Below are 10216 nucleotides of genomic sequence, written 5' to 3'. Positions count from 1 at the left end.
AAATCATACACCATGACGCGGATGAGAAAAGTGCAAATTGCACGATCTACGACGCGCGATCGCTTCGTCGTCGCCGTTAAGTTTTCTGATGCAAAATAAGCGTCTGTTAACAGCATCGTTGTTAACAGTATCCGGCCCGAAAATCGATGCTATACGGTAGCGGCTTTAGGATCGCACATCGTAATTAGCACCCTCGTCACGCGGCCTTTGCGGGGAGATTGAGCCAAACAGAAAATAATTTCCGCTCCGCGACCTGATTGCGGACCCCCGCGGCGGAATTCGAGATTTCCCGGTAACGAGTTCGCATGGAAATTTCAAATTGCTAACGATATACCTACGACACGTACGTTCCGCGCGCGCGGTGTGCGTATCGTCCGGATGTGCCGTAATTAGATTAGATTTACACAGAATAACTCGCGTGTTTACATTTCCCAACGGTGTAACGCAGAACTGTGCCATCAGTTCGTCCCGTTATCAATTTAGTTTAGTCACACGACAGCGTTGTACAGCGGTTTTCACAGATAAGCCGGTATTGTATTGTGTTATACATAATCCTCGTTTACATTGCATAATGCTGTTACGGATAGAGCATATAGCCGAACGAAAGGTACAGATACGTGATGTAACGAGATAACATTATTTCGCGCTAACTCAAAATGTATTTTAAGAACTGAAAGTGGACGGGCATACTGAGTTTGCATAAAAGCGCTCGCGGATAATTGGATAACTGGATTAGAAATCAGGTGACTGGTATATAAACTAGATTAAAAGTTTATCTCTAAGCGATGCATATTAATGCAAACTCATAAAGCTCGTTTGCAAAGTTCCGAGCGGTCTTGGAACTTGAAGAGTTCCCTCGAAATTTTTGCAGGTTTAATTATTGGGAAGAAAATTTTGAATCTTTTCCGTGTTAGCGAGTTCAGTTGCGTTGTGTGTGTCTGATGGAAACTGTATCGAGGCGAAGATGAATGTTAAGAGAGAGGTAGAATATATATAAACGCGCCAGTTCTCCTAGTCGGATAATTTCTTGGAGGGAACAATTACCGCTGCCTTCGCGGCTCTCCTGGGGGCTTCGTAAAATACGCTACCGGGCAATCTTCCGGCGTGGCTCCTCATTAAGTTTCAATCGGCCATTAAAGTGTATCGGTGTTGCATGATCCTATACGTGTATACGCATGCATTATTCAGCGATCGTTTGGCGATCGCCCTAGCAGAAGCAGCATAACCCGTTTCGCCCCGTATATAATTAACGAATTTATTGACCCGCGGGAACTTTTAAGTGCGCGCGGAAAGAATCGATGGAATCCCGATCAACGTAAACCGATAATCGACGGACGAGATATAATGAAACCACGGTGGTAGGGTCGTAAGCACCAACAACGCGATTTGTTTTATCGTCCTTAATTAAAGCGACCTTTTTACTTCGATGTCCCCGGGTCAGAGATGACGATCGTGACGTTCGTTGACGAACAAAACCGCTTTTTAGTCTGAAATATCCGGAAGTTACGATCAACATCGAAACGCGACAAATTAATTTAACTGCTACAACAATTATCTGGTTTATTTACTATTAATAAAAGCTAAATTGATTTAGCTAATTGCTAAACGATGCAACAGAAAATCTAAATTAACATTGATATCGATCAATAAATATCAGATGTTACAAGTAATTAAAATAATATGCTAATAACTAAGATCATAATTATCGTTGGCTATACTCAAGATTTTTACGTGACAATTACGTGTTAAAAATAACGCGACTATCTCGTAAATATGAGTGATATGTCATAAATTAAATGAAGAATATCATTCGAATATTCGATTTGCCTTTTAAAAAGCATCTTATCTATGCAACGAGTCTTCTTTTAATGACCGTCGCGTCGGTACGATAAATTATGTTTTACGATATGCATAATAAGTACACGTAATTATGTGTCACACAAATGTATCGTTTGTTATCGTTTGTTGGTGCTATTAACTTGTGTAACAAGACGACGTAAGACACGTTAATGTAAGGCGATCCTACGAGGTGCGACACAACGTATAAGGAGTGATTGTTCGTAGACGATTGTCGCATATATGCGCGAGAATAGCGAGACGAAGGAATTCGCAAGGTTTGCACAATATACGGCAAAGTAGTGGAAAACATAGATGACGGCGAAATGGACTGGCGTGAACTGAACCTGACGAACGATATCTTTTGGATAATAAATTCGTTTATTAGCGGTCGATTTGTTATACGATTTTAACTTCATTAAAGTAATAAATTCAAAGGGATTGCGTGTGCATGCGCAGAATATTTATTCACTCGCTTAATCGTATCTCTCGAAAAATTATTCGAACTGGTGAATACTGTGATACGTGTAAAATGGTGTGTATATCGTATGTCGGTTTGACTACGCATGTTTGCATATAGTCAAACCTGTAAATATTTACAAATTGTAGATACAAATATAATTTAATGAATAAGAATCAAAAGGGACGGAAATTAAAATAATATGAAGCATAATTAGTTTCAAATTATCATGTAAAATCATAATGTAGAAATTATTACGAGCGAGAGAAAGAGAGAAAAGCGACGTAAGGTGCATTCCCAAAGATATTATTCCTTGACACTAAATCTAAACAATCGCGGATTAACCTGTCTACCGACACAGTAAGCATATTTACAAGTTTACAAATATACAGATCGGAGGATTGCGCTTGAAAGTCTTCCGTCACGGTTTGTTTAATAGGATATTTTCGGGCGAAGAAGGCTTCCTGACACACACACACATACACACACACACGCGCGCGCCTCGCACGCTCATATTACAATGACGCGAAATTCGGCTTTTCTCCGCCGGATAATCGAATATACCTATCGAATTGTTTATATCGTTTGTAATTATTTACGTCGAGGTATTTTTGCGCGGTATTTTTGCACTGCACAAATTATCGCAATTGTTGCAGCAACTGTAAATTATGTACGTTAATATTACACGTGGACGGACGGAATGTAATGCCGGAATAACAAATTACGAAATGTAATTAACGATTGCTGAATTATTGGAGATTTTTGGAGAGTCTCGAAGTTTAACGGTGAAAATACGTAAACGATTTCTCAGCAAATATTACACAAGCCGATTTAACAGTGCTGCATCTTGCGACGCATATTATATGGCAATAATAATATAGTAATTCCATTTTCACTCGGGATTAGTAGTTACATAAACAGGATCAATATGTTCAAATTTTAACACATTGCAAGTTCCAACAAAATTAATTATTCTAATTCGCGTATATTCAGATCCGTCAACATTGAAAAAATAATGAGGAACAAGACTAACATCTCCCTGATACGAGAACCATCGATCGGAATGAGAAGTGAATACCAAATGACGCATACGTTTTCCTCGTATACTCGCAAACGATTGTATTACCGATGACACATCTAATTAACACGTTTCCAACAGCTTCGCGCCTTTTCAAACGTAATCAAGCGCAAAGGCGGCACCGTCCCTCCGATATTTACACGTAAATTAATTATCTTATCATCTTATCGGAGGCGCACACCTGCGAGACCATGCAAAATCATCGCGCGTTACTCTCTTTACAGCACCGTCTATTAATATGAGCCTCGAGGACAACGTGTCAGCGACGAAGTCAAGGCGAGAGAAGATTCACTATTGCGATCGATTAATAATAGCCGCTACTTCATTAAAGTCGAGATTCGCGCACGGTTAATATCCGTGGCCTTCGAGAATTTGTCCTTATCGAAAGACGATTTAATCTCCGTCGACGAGTCGCGGCACTTAAAGCGTAAACGCCGTGATAAAAGAGAGCGGTTGTAAAACCGCGTGTGCGACGTATACGGAAAAGACGTAATCGTATTTATATTAACGTCGATAACGACGTCGATAGTCGAGGTAATGCCTCATTGAGCTATTTGTATTCGCGTTCGCGTATATGTAATAGCACACTGTGTAAGAAGAGCCAGCGTCGCGTCGTGATGCCAGCGTTGGCAAATCCCGTCCGATAAACTGTAAAACGAGATTATGCTATCTATTACCGCGGTGATAGGAATAAATCAGAGAAATCGATAGATCAATTCGGACAGCGATAGTCGATTGTGAGCTCCCCGGTGAATCGGTGATGCGATGTCACAAATTTCATGTATACATACATAACTCACTTTTAATTCGCGATAATTCGGTCATTGAATAATTCGATCGGCGTATAGTTATTCGCGATGAAATCACGAAACTGCCTCAATAAAATTAACTACGCGAGCATTAATTGACGCAAAATTTCGCGATTAAATATACACGTCGTATTTTAAACATCGTAACAAACGTTATGATCTGATCGATATTTTTTTACCTGGAATGTATAAATAAAATTAATCGTCGTCGGAAAGGAACGTAGAAGAAATTTTTCAATTGATAAACGTTATTTCGAGAAATAGCTTCTTCAATAAATATGGAAGTAAATAGCAAAGTACCTTCGATTTTCAATTTTCTCCCAATTTTCATATATTTTAGAGTAAGTATGTCTTGAATTAAAATGATAATTCAATTAATAAACCTTATTCCGAAAAATAGCTTCTTCAATAAATATGGAAGTAAATAGCAAAGTACCTTCGATTTTCAATTTTCTCGCAATTTTCATATATTTTAGAGTATATGTCTTGAATTAAAATGATAATTCAATTGATAAACGTTATTTTGAGAAATAGTTTCTTTAATAAATTTGGAAACAAATTTAGCAAAGTATCTTCGATTTTCAATTTCCTCCAATTTTCGTATATTTTAATATGTCTTGAATTAAAATAATAATTCAATTAATAAGTGCTATTTTGAGAAATAGTTTTCCGATAAATTCTGAAACAAATTAGCAATGTACGATTTTCGATTTTCAATTTTCTTTTATTTTCGTGTGTGTGTGTGTGTGTGTGTATTATAAAGTAAAAATATAGTTCAAATTAAATAAGAATCTATTTACTCGCATTTACGTCCTAGGTAAAAATTTTCTCAACGAAGAATAAAAGGGGAAAAAGATTTACGCAGCAAGTGCCTTTGAAACGTCAATAACGTCCTACAGTGATAAATAGTCACATAGTTACGGATTAATTGCCGTAATAGGAGAACGCGGAAAGTTGACAGGTCACTGTATCACGGTCGCTCTTATTTACATAGAGATTAAATACTCTCTTGGCTCCCATTGCGAGCTATCCTCACGGCCGAGCTGCGACCTCGCACAACTTAACTTGTTTTCGTTCGGGATAGGTCTAACATCAGTTTCACAAATTAAGAAACGTCATGTAATATGATCGAACGTGCATCAATCTTCCCGGAAAATGTAATTTCGAAAGGTTTATATCCATTTTTGTCACTGCAGATTAACTTTAATCTCGGTTTAATTTACTTTTTATCCCTTTCTCGCATTTTCACAACTAAAAATAGTAAGTTAAACTGAGATTAAAGTTAATCTACAATGGTAGGAATGGACATTAGGCGTCTTATTTGACTGCGATTCGTAAATCATGTACTTGTTTTTTTTTTTTTTATATTATATTATAATATTTGGTAATAGCCGCACATGGGAATTATTCTGATTAAAAAGTGACATAATTTAAAGTGTCAAGTGACAATTGAAAGTGTCAAGAGATAAATAACTATTAAAAAAGGCTTAAAAAAGAAATTTTGACAAAATAAAAAATGTGGATAGATAAAGAATCTTATCTTCCAGTTAACGTCTGGCTGATTTTATTTCAACAAAATGAGAATTTAACGATAACAATAAAAATAACTTAATAGAACAATTGACTTAAGTTACAATTATACTCAAATGCTATTAAAAGTTAAAAATCTGTCAAAAAACATTGCGGAGAATTATCGTTTTCAAAGATCCAAGATACCTTGTATCGTGTTTACTATTTTCCGGAATCTATAAATTTTCTAGGATGCAATTAAGTAACATGATCTTACTGCTCCATTTGAATTAGAATCTTATTTCCTCATTTGGCAGCAAATTTTTATTTTTTCAATAAAAATTTTATTACCAAGGTTTTAGTTACAAAAAATTTCATCAAATTTACAAAAAGATTCAGCCTCAAATCGATTCAGGAATCCGTTATTCAGATATCTATTCGATGAAATGTATATGCATGAAATAAAAATTGCATTTTTTCCATATTCTTCAAAATTCTACACAATTCAAACACCTTTTTATGTTTCCGTCCTATTGCATATTTTCATCTGAAAATTTAGTTCTCCTTACTAAAACCTCACTTTTTGAAAAATTTAAATTTTATTTAACGAAAGAGAGACATATCTAGCATAATTTTAGATAAGAAATCTAAGTAAAAGCATTAACGCGCGCATCGTTATCAAAAAATTTGCAATAATTACTCAAACTGCAACAAAGTAATACTCTTATCAAACAGTGCTTTGTCATTACGGAATATTCCTGTCCTTATATATTCTTTTTGAGAATTTTAAAATTTTACATTATTCATGCGTTATGTTTTTATTTCGATGCCATTTTTGCGACTTCTATCCGTCGATAGAATTCTATTAATGGGCGATGTATGAGAAATGTAAAACTATAAAAATAACGAGAAGAATATGTAATACAACCGAAATATTTCTCTTCTCGGTATCTTGAATGCTATATATTTAGTCCGAGACTCAATTATCGAAGCACGTAAAGAACATTTCATCAAAATTTAAGGAAACCTCGGCATTCCGCCTCTGTGTATAGGTACTGTGTAAGTTTTACGATATACAATAAAAGAGAAAAAAATAAGCGGGACAATAAAAGTCGGCAATGATTACGCTGATTGCGTAAACAAAAATGTAATTAAATTAAACAAAAGTCGAAATAAGAGAACGTCAACACAAGGAAACAAAATAAAAAAGATACGCAAATCAAGAAAAAATTCATATAGTCATAGAATGCAAAAGTATTTAAATATCGAACGTCAAAATAAAGTTAAATTTATAAAAATTTATCGAAAGTATTGTACAAGTTTCTCTATTTATCCGCATCCTTTTAATTCATCAAAACTCTCTTTCCAACCGCGCGATCGTAGTTTTTACACACTCGTGGAATTACTTCAATTTTCGTGAATATTCATATCGCGCCACGCGCGATGCGGTTATCGCCAACATTCTGACGTAATCTACACGTAAAAAAATATCCATACCTGGCCGCATTGACCTTCGCAAGAAGAGGCAAGTGCCATTAACGAGGAGGAAGAAGATCCTGGTGATGTTACGCGGAAAAGAAATCCCCGATCAGATACTGGATACGGTTCGCAAATTGCTCGCCAATTATCCCGCGGTTCTCTCTCTCTCTCTCTCTCTCTCGTAGACCGTCTCGAGATGGATCGATCTATACGGTGCGAACGCACGCGTTTCCGTCGAGCCGCGCGCGCGTTACGCCGCGATGCATCACGAGCGGAGGAGCGGAGTGTAACGATGATACTAACGATCTCGCGGGCGAGAACGAAGAAGGAAACGATTCTCGAGCTCTCCGGATATACGGTTTTTCGGAATCTTTCCGCGCGCGTCAACGAGCGAGCGAGAGAGGTTCAAATCCTCCAGATGGACGGATCTCCAAGCGGAACGAAGAGTCATGCGATATCAGATCGAAACGACAAAGTGATCTTGATCTTTAAATGAATAAAGTCAAGATGACGTCAGCATGATGTCATTAATCATTATTCACGTTCCATCTGGGATTCGAACGCCTTCGATCCTCGGCATCGCGCAAAGCCCGTGCTCGTAACGAGGTATACATAAAACGCGTCAAATCGCGGAGACGAGATGAAAAAGTCTCGAGTTAGGGCTCAGACACGATGAGAAAAATAAGGAATAAGATAAAGGAGTAAGGAATAAGGAAATGTCGCATCTCACTTCAGTACACGTAGTACATTAAAGTGAGATGCAACATGCCTTATTCCTTATTCCTTTATCTTATTCCTTATTTTTTTCATTGTGTCTGAGCCCTTATCGTGTTCAGCAGATATCAGTCGTCACGACAACGACGGCGGCGGCGGCGGACAGGAAAGCCGAGCGGCGAACTCGGATTTTCTTTCTAATCCCCGACGTGTCGGCTCGGCAGGACGAAATTAAATATCCCCGGTGAAAGGACGCGGTCCCCTCTGGGACAGTCGCTTTGTCGACAACACACACACACGCGTGAACAGCTGACGAAAATAACAAACGCGACGCGCGTCTGCAGATCGGCCTCCGAACGTCACCGAAAATCACCTTCGCTCTCTCTCTCCGGAGGATCGTTTAATTACTCACCGACTTCTCTCGCGACGGCCAGGCTCGCCGGAGTGCGACGATACTCGGAGTACTCGGACAACGCGATCGGGATTCGGGAAACGTGTGACGTATCGTCGGGCGCTCGGTGAACGACTGTCTACTAGCGATCGGGACGGGAGCCGGCTTCGATCACGGCGGACAAGGCACTCTCGGCGTGCGTAAACACGACACCTGCCGCGGACGCGGGGACAAAGGCGAGCCGGAGCGGTCGGGCGTCGCGCCGTGCCGCGCCGTTTTCTCCAGATCGCCGCCGGACGCCGGATCGGACCGTGGGCGGGCGGGCGGGCGAGCGGGAGGGAGAGGAGCGGAGGGAAACGGAGCTGGACCGACGATGTCGAGCCAGGCCGAGTCGGGAGAATCAAAGGAGCGTGCATACTATACATGCATCAAAAACTCCACTCACCTAACCTTCCGGCGTGACGGCCCTGCGGCCGGTTTGCGCGGCGCCGCGCGTCGTCTCGTCCCTGCAGACTTGCGGCACGCAGCGGCGACGGCGGCGGCAGGCGAGGAGGACGCGCGTCCTTGCACGCGCGCGATGCGAGATGCACGGTATAGGGGAGCACGCACGAGTTACGCGACGGCGGAGGCATCAATGGATAGTAGGAGAGACGCGTGAGCTAACGGTACGTCTTGGCCATGTCGGGAGAGGAGCGAAAGGGAGTGGGAGGGAGGAAAGCGGTGAAAGAGAGCGAGAGGACCGCGAGAGTGGGGAGGGAGACGCGGACGCGACGCGCGCGCGCGCGCGCTCTCACTCGCCGCACCGTGGCCGCACCGTGGTCGACGAGATGAGGGAGATCACTCCGATACTCGACACTCCGTTCCGTGGCTCACCCGCCAGCGATCGCGACGACTCTTCGACGACATGTAACGCGCGACACGGCGAAGAAACGAGTTGTCTCTCTCATTCTTCTACTCTTTCTCTCTTCCACACGTAAATTGCGCGAACCACACGCGCACCAACGCGCACCGTAGCTGTACTGCCTGTAGTGCCTGTACTCCGTACTTTGCCGCCGAAAATGTATCGGTAGTGCTATCGCGCGGCCGCCAATGGAAACTGCGAAAACGTGTTTTCGACCTGTCAATGAATCAATCGATAACGCAGTAATTTATCCAATGAGTCATTGATCATTATCGACGCAGCGAGTAAATCAAACCGATAAATCAGGCCGCTTCCGTGACCCAGCGAATTAACGCGCTGCTACAATTTAGTTCTCATCTTATTGCAGGTGGCAGTAAAATGCAGAAATTATTGCCGTAATTGACAGCTCACAGCTGAACAGCTCCCGATTTTTTTTCGTTCGGCGACTCGCGACACTCGCGTACATACATATACAGTCGCGCTCGTACGTATTCCCCTTTTATCGGTATTATATGCGCGATCGTTATTCCGGCACGGCGCGACAGGAAATATGATAATCACCCGTATGGTCTAGGCTGTGTTTGATAATAACATGCTGCTAATATATGATAAGCCGCGCAAGTCTCCAGGCTGCTTTAAAGTAAGGCACGTCGGGCGAGTTAATCGTTGACGCCGTTGACGGATCGCGAGGAGCTTACACGACCACGGGGAGACGCGCAGAAAATGACACATGTGTCATTGTAGAATAACCTAGCGACGATCCCACTTCTTGGCCTTCGCGCGGACGAGCGTCCCATTTTTCACCGGTGTGCAACGAGAACGAATTCTGTCAGGTACGAATCCTACTTTATTGAAAGCTTTATTGATATCCGATATTTCCTCACAAGTGCCCGTGCCCTGTGTAATATCGCATTTTGCCAACCTTGAATAATACGCGCGTTTAACAAAATTTAATTTAAATCTACTTATTTAAAATATATAATTTTATGATATATCGTGAGACATTCCATGTGACACATAATTATATTTTTATTAGAAT

The 10216-nt window shown here is 41.0% G+C and overlaps 2 protein-coding genes across 3 annotated transcripts in view; one reads left to right on the top strand and one right to left on the bottom strand.

The window, feature by feature from the left end:
* Positions 1–9035, bottom strand: part of LOC112455117 (probable beta-hexosaminidase fdl) — a 38944-nt gene extending 29909 nt beyond the window's left edge. Inside the window, exon 1 of one of the 2 annotated variants that reach the window (XM_025016836.1) lies at positions 8722–9035. The gene's annotated coding sequence lies outside the window, so the exon portion shown is untranslated. Of the gene's footprint in view, positions 1–8297; positions 8472–8721 lie in introns of those variants that run through there. The other variant, XM_025016837.1, reaches the window with a different exon arrangement.
* Positions 9036–9541: 506 nt separating this feature from the next.
* Positions 9542–10216, top strand: part of LOC112455116 (dyslexia-associated protein KIAA0319) — a 7133-nt gene continuing 6458 nt past the window's right edge. Inside the window, exon 1 of the mRNA XM_025016829.1 lies at positions 9542–10010. The gene's annotated coding sequence lies outside the window, so the exon portion shown is untranslated. The remainder of the gene's footprint in view (positions 10011–10216) is intronic.

This window comes from Temnothorax curvispinosus, unplaced genomic scaffold (assembly GCF_003070985.1).
Source record: "Temnothorax curvispinosus isolate PA1 unplaced genomic scaffold, ASM307098v1 QBEX01005835.1, whole genome shotgun sequence".
Taxonomy (NCBI): domain Eukaryota; kingdom Metazoa; phylum Arthropoda; class Insecta; order Hymenoptera; family Formicidae; genus Temnothorax; species Temnothorax curvispinosus.
Note: the sequence above shows the minus strand (reverse complement) of the source record. Positions and strands in the feature narration are given on the sequence as shown.